This window comes from Colobus angolensis, unplaced genomic scaffold (genome assembly GCF_000951035.1).
Source record: "Colobus angolensis palliatus isolate OR3802 unplaced genomic scaffold, Cang.pa_1.0 Scaffold89, whole genome shotgun sequence".
Classification (NCBI taxonomy): domain Eukaryota; kingdom Metazoa; phylum Chordata; class Mammalia; order Primates; family Cercopithecidae; genus Colobus; species Colobus angolensis.
Window position 1 is genome coordinate 3144677 of NW_012122820.1, and position 7566 is coordinate 3152242.

Below are 7566 nucleotides of genomic sequence, written 5' to 3' on the forward strand. Positions count from 1 at the left end.
CAAAAACAAAAACAAAAACTGATTGCATGTTAACATAAGCAATATTGTTTCTGAAAAATAATTTTTTTCTAAAACAGAAAATAAAAGCAGTGAGAAGAGTGACATTGCTTTACGTTTGTGTAGATCAGCGTCTGGCTAACTAGAAAACAGCTGGGTTCTCATATCCGCCCTGTCATTCAGCGTGTTGTGGTACCATGTCGTGTAGGCTCTGGGAAACTCTGCTGTATATTTGTGAAAGCATTACAATAAAAATGTTAGCATTATTATAAAAAGAGTTTTCTCCTCACAGATACACTAAAAAGGTCTCAGGGATCCTGCTAGGGTCCCTTGGGACACACTTTGAGAAACACTGGGTTAATAAGTCATGACAAGTGTTTAGTATAACACCTTGCATGCGGTAATCACTGAATAAAAAATTATTACAGACAGCACTATTTACTAGGAGATATAGCATCACAGGTAGTTTTCTATACATGTATGGGCCAACCTCTAGAAGGGTCCCTGTGCAACACACACACACACACAACAGATGCTTTTGCTGTTGCCACCAAGCAGTTCCATGTCATCCCATCTGGCTGGGGGGAGCCCTGAAAATGTCTGGATGTATCTGAAGCTGCTGTCCTGGGATATGTGCAATACTAATATGGGAATGACAGTGGTGGACATCTCATCACATAGTAGCCTTTCCTCCAAGGAGGCAGAGGACTCACCTCCCCATCACCCAGCAGTTATCCTCGTGGGGGAGGGAGCCAGTCCAGTCCCTCAGGAAGGCAGTGCCAGGGCCAGGATGTGAACCTGCCTTTCTGACCTACAGCAGAGTCAGGCTAAAGGGGCAGGCAGAGGCTTGCCAGGGGGCACAGCAGAGTGCTTCAGGACTCACAGTTACTGGGGCTGAATGCGGGAAACGGCCTGTCAGTTCAACCCAGGAGATGCTAAGATGCAGGCCAGAGTCCATGACTTTGTCCTCCCATCAGGGGACTTTCAGACCATGTGACAGTCAGCTGGCACTCCCTTGACCTTTTGGTTAAGTCCAGAAACAATAATGCAAGCAGTGGGCTGAAAGCTGTGGCAGGCTGCTGTGTTGGCATGTAATTTGGAAAACCTGTCCACTTAGCCACCTATTCAACACCTGGTGTGTTCGCCCACCGAGGGAAAAGCAACACTGACCAATCAGAAGGCAGGCTTAGTCTTGTAGTCTCAGTAGTACAGTCTTCCTTGTGGCCAAGACAGTGTCTCCAGCATCTGCAGTGGTGTGTGCAGCCATAGGTTGACAATGAAATGCAGGGAGCCAGGATCAGGAATCTGACCTGCACCAAGAACTGAGGGCAGAACAGACCAGCATCTGTCTGATGCTGAGGCTGGTGGTGCAGGAGGCCAGGAGGCAGCCAGGAGCCAGAGTGATGCCTTGCAGGACTGGGGTGGGGTGGGGGCTGTCTCAAATGTGGGACGAGTGCTAAGAGTCAAAAAGTTTAGTGACCGCAGGCAGAAGCTCAGAAACACACAGTAGATGTGAAAAGTGCTCCTTGCCTGGCTTTTTAAATGTTCTCTGAATGCTCACAGTGGGCAGAAGCTGCTATTCAGTCAACAAAGAATGGTCAAGGGCTGGGCATTGTTGTAGGGGCGTCACTAGTTACATCAGTGAATAAAACACAACAATCCCTACCCGCAAGGAGGTTGCACTTCTGTGGGAAGAAGAAAATAAAGGAAAGGAGAACATGAAGGAAAAAATATAAATAAGATACATAATATTGGACACAGTAGGGGGATGAATGCAGGGTTGGAGATAGGGTGCTTCAGGGTGGGGTTCTAGCTTTCCGTAGGGGGGTTAGGGAAGCTGTTACTGTGAAGATGATGTTTGAGCAGACCGGTGGGAGATGGCGAGGTGAGTGCTGTGCATCTGGGGAGAGGGCATTCAAGGGAGCAGGAGGGCCAGGTGCAGAGGCCTTCAGGTAGGAGCAGGGAGGAGGTGGGCATGGCTGGAACACAGCAGGTGTCCAGAGGTGAGGTCAGTGAGGAACAGAGGGCACTTAGGAGCTTGCAGTCATTGTGATCACGGTGATGCTAACTTGGGGTGAAGTGTGAAGCTAGTGGAGGCTTTTGAGCAAAGGAGTGGCTGATCTGACTGTTTTGAAAGAGAATCATTGCCAGGAGCTTCTCGGGGTTGGTAGAAGTGTGACGGTCAGTCAGGAGACTGGATCGGTAATCCAAGAGGCAGATATTAGCAGCTTGGACCAGAGTGATAAAGGTGGAGGTAGAGAGAAGTTGCTAGATCCTTGATACATTCTAGAAGTACACCAGAAATAATCTGCTAACAGACTGGACATGAGGTATGTGAGAGAAGGAAGAGGGAAGATGGACTCTTTATTTCTTGGCTTGAGCGAGTGGAAGGCTGGAGAGTCGCCATGATCTGAGATGGGCAGGAGCTGGTTGGGGTGGGGGAGGCTCAAGAGTTGGGGTTTGGACATGCCAAGTTTGAGATGCCCAAGTAGAGACTGTAGAGGTCTAGGCTGGAGCAGGCAGAAAGACCCAGGATGTGCACAGGAAAGAGGGAAACAGCAGCAGTAGCACTTGTTTAGCCAAGTCCAACTTCAGGGATCAAATGCATAAAGGAAAGGAAATCTCAGAGCCAACCTCTAACCCTAAGCTTAATCCCAAAGAGCAGCAGAGTAGCCTGGGCTATCCACTCCTCCATCCACCCTGGTGGTACTGCAGAGCCCCTCTTGTACTCACAGGGGGCAAGAGGCAGGGCTCAAAGCTTACCTCACAGGAATGGCTCCCAGGGAGTACATGTAGGGTGAGGGCCCCGCTGGAACTGGAATGTACACCTGTATCGTGGTGCCTTCTAAGCCTGGTGATGCCTCTCAAAGAGAAGCCCGCTCTGCCTTTCTCAGATCAGCCCTCTGGCTCTGTTGTTCCCTGGGGTCTGTCTTCAGATAACCACAGTAATCCAGGGAGATGAAATTGGCAGATGAGAAGCCCTTGATTAGACCTGCAGAATGTCTGAACTGACAAGAACGGCAGAGAGCGTCCTGTCCAACTCTCCTCTTACAGATGGGGTGACTGAGGTCCAGGAAGATGATGGGACTTGTCCAGGTTAGAAACTTCATGACCTAGGGCAAATCACTGAACCCTTGCAATCATGCCAGGGTGAGAGCATTTTCCTAAATGCTCTGGATCAGAGATGGCTGTGTGCTCATGGTTCCTCCTGTTTCTCCCTAACCCTCTTCCACACGGGCTTTTTACTGCCAGATCAGGGCTTGGGGAATGATTGGCAGCCCAGAGGTCAGCCAGCCCTTTTGGCAATCCAGTCAGATCTCCCCATTGGCTGATGAAACATGGACTCCCTTGGCAGCCAGTGCTTCCTCAAGAGAGATTTTGCTTAAAACTGATGGTCCTCCTTTGGCTTTGCTATTCCCCATGTCCTTGGTGGGGCAGAGAGGTGGCTCCATCCCAAGTTCTTCTCCATTGCCAGAGTCCACCTCCACCCCATCCCAGAGCTGTTTGCTTTGCCCTGTCCCATGTTGGCTCCTTTCATGCTCTGCAAACCCTTCTATCCTTCCCATAGTCTGAGCTGCCTTTTTCTTGACTACTTCTTAAACCTCTGGATTTCTCCTTAAATATCAGCTCTAGGACGCCTGCCCGATGAGCTGAGGTCATTCCTACCCTCAAGTGACCTGATGAATTAAGCAACAATACCAGGGATTCCAGGACAGTGAGTTTGAAGATCAGCATCTTTGCTGGCCTGGGGGAGGCCCTTGGCCTGCTGGGGGTGGATAGAGTGAGGCTGACCTTCTGCACAGGCTTTGGGAGGAAACGGTTAGTTACCGCAAATGTCTGGCTGTCTAGGTGAAGCACTCCCGACCCTCTGCCCCTCAAATGTAGTTGTGAATTACAGAGCTGGAAAGGCCCACGGGGGCATTTGTTCCACTCCTGTTTCAGGGACAAAACTTAGGCCTGGGTCTCTAAAGCCAGAGGTGTTTGATGCTTCATCCCAAGGCTAAAGGGGCAGATGCCCTCTCTATCTGGCCTTGTGTCTTCCTCTACTTCCACCTTACTGTAGAGTGGGGGGCTGGAACGTTGGCAAGGATCAAGGACTCCTGTACCCTATCTCATTCTTCTGCTACACCCCGTCCCTTCATTACAGATAATCCAACCTCTTTATTCTGTGGTTGCTGAATAGCATCCCCCAGGACACCATCTTCCCTGCAAATGCAGGGTGACGCCATGGAGTCGTTTCTCTGCCATCATCTTTTCTCTGCTGGGGATGCCAGAGCATAAACCCATGATACAATGGAATGTGCCTGGCAGCCAGGAGGAAGACGCCAGGGCTCCAGTGTGCTCCGCCCCTTCCTCTCTATCAGCCTGAGTGCTCCGGCTCCCTTTGGGCCTCAGTCTCCCACAGAAAGGGAGAACTGGGTGGCCCAGCAATCTCTGGAGCCCCTTCTGGCTCAGACCTCCTGCAGTTCTCTGTAGCCTCCTGGTTCCCAGTGTATTTTTAAAGGATCCTGTGTTATTTATCTCAGCATCTCTGCCCCCCTCCACTGCACACTGCTATCCGTGCGGTAATGACATCCAAACACCCACACTGTATCTTAACAATCTGATGAGATAAATCCCTCATCCTTGGGCTCCGCGGACACAGAGTAGCAATTCTCCTATTCTGCTATCAAAGAGCTCTGAAACTCAGGATACCAAGGCAGGACGAGCAGGCATGTGGATTGCCATGTGCACATCATTGCCCCAAAGCCCCTGTTTTTCCCCAAAGCTGCCTCACTTTTTCCCTTCCTCCACCTCCAAAACAATGCCTTTGAGCCTGCTGGCATTTGAGAATGTGCCAAATGGCGTTTGAGAATGGGCGGACGGCACTGGGGGCATGTGGCCTTGTTATTTTGCATGGAGCTGCTAGTGGGATGCACCAGCCGCTGGCCAGGTCCTGGAAATAATTAAGCTGAGCATATTGATCTGGGGGGTTGCAGGGCCTTGGGCATGCTCCAACCTCCAACACCTGCTCTCATGCTCCTTCTGCAGTGACCCTCTCGTGCTCTAGGCACACCTGTTAGATGGAACATGGGACTTTCAAGGTTGTCGCTGCCAGGGCTGGCATGATGTGCTTGCACCCCTGCTCCCTTTGTCGACCCGGGAGCTGGGAAGGTGCATTGGGTTCCAAGAGAAGCAAGAACTGATTTGGTCTTGTAGTGAAAATAGACCTGGCTCTGGTCTGGTAAGTGAGTGACCTCAGACTTAGTTTCCCTAGAAGCAGAAATAGGATAACAATAAGTCTTCCAACTTTAAGGAATGTTGTAAGGATCAAGTGAGAGAAGGTGAAATTCTCAGGAAAGCTGCAAGGGAGCCTACCTGTTAAACACAGAGGCCATGGGACACAGAGGAAGGAGTAAGGGCTCTGGAGCTGGGCAGGCCTGGGTGTAAATTCCGGTGTTTCTCTTCAGGCTGTGCTGCCTGGGGAAATGTACTTACCTGTTCTGAGCTTTTCTTTGCTCTTCTGTAAACCAAGGGAAAATGAAGCTACACTGACTGGTTACTCATGATAACAGGAGTATCTATTATTTATTAAATGTTTATTTGGAGCCAGGACCTTCGTTCCATTTCTTTTTAAAACCTCCCTAAAAGTAGCTGGATTTGTAATCACACATTACTTCACGTAGACTTTGGATGGTTTGTGTAGTGTCTCCGTGAGAGCAGGGGTTCTGGGGGCATTGCCCAGTGCTGTATTTCCAAAGACCAGCACATGCCTGGCCCACGGTGGGCGCTTAAGAAATGTTCATGCAGTCAAGGCAGTGCAGCTGCCTGGCAGGGAGAACCCGGGAAGTTCACTTACCCTTCTTATTATTCAGTTCCTTCACCTGAATTCTCTTAGGCTGGAACTCAGCTTTGGGTTCATAATATATAATTTTTATCCCCATTTAAAAATGAGTAAAATGAGGTCAGGAGAGGTTAAGTGCTGTGCCCTAGATCACTCAACTAGGAACTAGGGAACTAAGGCTTGTTGTACAGTACTTGTTAGAGCCTCCTTGGAAGCTTGGGAAAAGGGTATGGGCAGGACTGGGCAGGGAGGAAACAGCTGGGCACCTACCGGATTCACGGTCTGCCCCAATGAAGATACATGGAATCCTCTCTCTCATCACGGCCCCCAGCAATGCTCATTTTACAGATGAGAAAATGAAGCTGAGAGGGAGAAAGGACCTGAAGCTCAGCTCCAGCCAGAGAGAGTTCAGGTGGAAGAACTGAATAATAAGAAGGGCAAATGAATTTCCAGGGTTCTTTCATCCCAGAGTAGGATCCTTAGCCTTGCCAGGCAGCCGCACTCAGCCTCCCGCCCTCTCTGAGCAGGGGGGTTGGAATGTGTCTGCGGAGGGCAGCGAGGAAGGAGCCTGCTGGAATTCCTTCCGTGTGGCACATCTGGGAGGGGTATTCCCCCTGGTGATACTTGGGAAATCTTGCTGGCCGGCCGGCCGGCCTCACCAGTCCTTTTTTCCACTGTGCTTTTGGTCTCGGAGCACCTGCCAAACATCTGACACTGTTCAGGATCGATTACACGTAAAATGAAGAATGGGTATTTAAAAAACAGGTTTTTTGTGTGTTTTTCCCCCTGTTGTCATCTAAGAAGCAGGTTTTTAGGTTCTTTGATTTTCTCCCAGAATAACAACCATATGGGGCCTTCACTTACACTGAGCAGCCTGTGCCTTGTGCCAGGGACTGGTTTGTTTCCATTGTCAGCAAACCTTGACTGACTCCAAACATTTTCAATCAGGTGGTTTCTGAAAGAGGGAGAGACTGAGGGAAAAGTGATGATGTGGTCCCTCTGAAGAGGGTTTAGCTTTCAAAGGTATGGCGGGGTGGGGCGGACAGCCAGAGGGATGTGACTTTGAGAAGCCAACTCACCGGCAGGATCCAGCGAGATCCAGGCTCGGCGGCTGGAACAAAGAACATTTTGAACCACACGGGGCTCTGGCATGTTTGTTGATCGACTTATCCAAGGACTGGGCCAGCTGCTTTTGTTCCAGAAGATTTCATGGATTAACTCCCTGGGCTTTGGAAAATTGTTTCTTTTTTAAGAAAGGGAAGTTTTGAAAAGCAAATGCTCCTGGGCAGTCTGGGGGTGGGGGGGTGTTGGCTGGAGTGGGAGGTCACATTTGCCCCATGGTGGGATGGCCAAGGGCTCCCAGCGAGGGAACAATTGGACCTGTGGTGTCCTGGGGGGAGGGTGCCTCTGAGGGCCCCTAATGAACAGAGGAGTGTGGACGCCTAAGCCTGGGAGCATCGTGGGCATTTAGACCAAACCACGGGAAGGACCCCCTGGTGCTGAAGGTTGCTAGGCACTGGGGGAGGTTCCCAGGGAGACTGTGGCTAGAAACACCGTCTGCCAAAGATGATTTAGTACCGGAAGAGACAAGGGATAGAACGAGTTGGTCCTTTCTGTCCCAGTTAATCTTGGTGCTCTTCATTCGGGGCTGAGCATCCCCTCCCTGAAGTGGAAGAGAAGACCGACTCTGAGCGTCTTGTGAAAGGGAGTCCTACCTCCTTGGCTTTGTCCCCACCCCCTGACCA

General features: G+C 50.4%; 1 protein-coding gene across 21 annotated transcripts in view; it reads left to right on the plus strand.

Annotated features, from left to right (window-relative positions):
• CACNA1C (calcium channel, voltage-dependent, L type, alpha 1C subunit) overlaps positions 1 to 7566 on the plus strand; it is a 659923-nt gene that overhangs the window by 208104 nt on the left and 444253 nt on the right. The gene's annotated exons all lie outside the window — the stretch shown is intronic.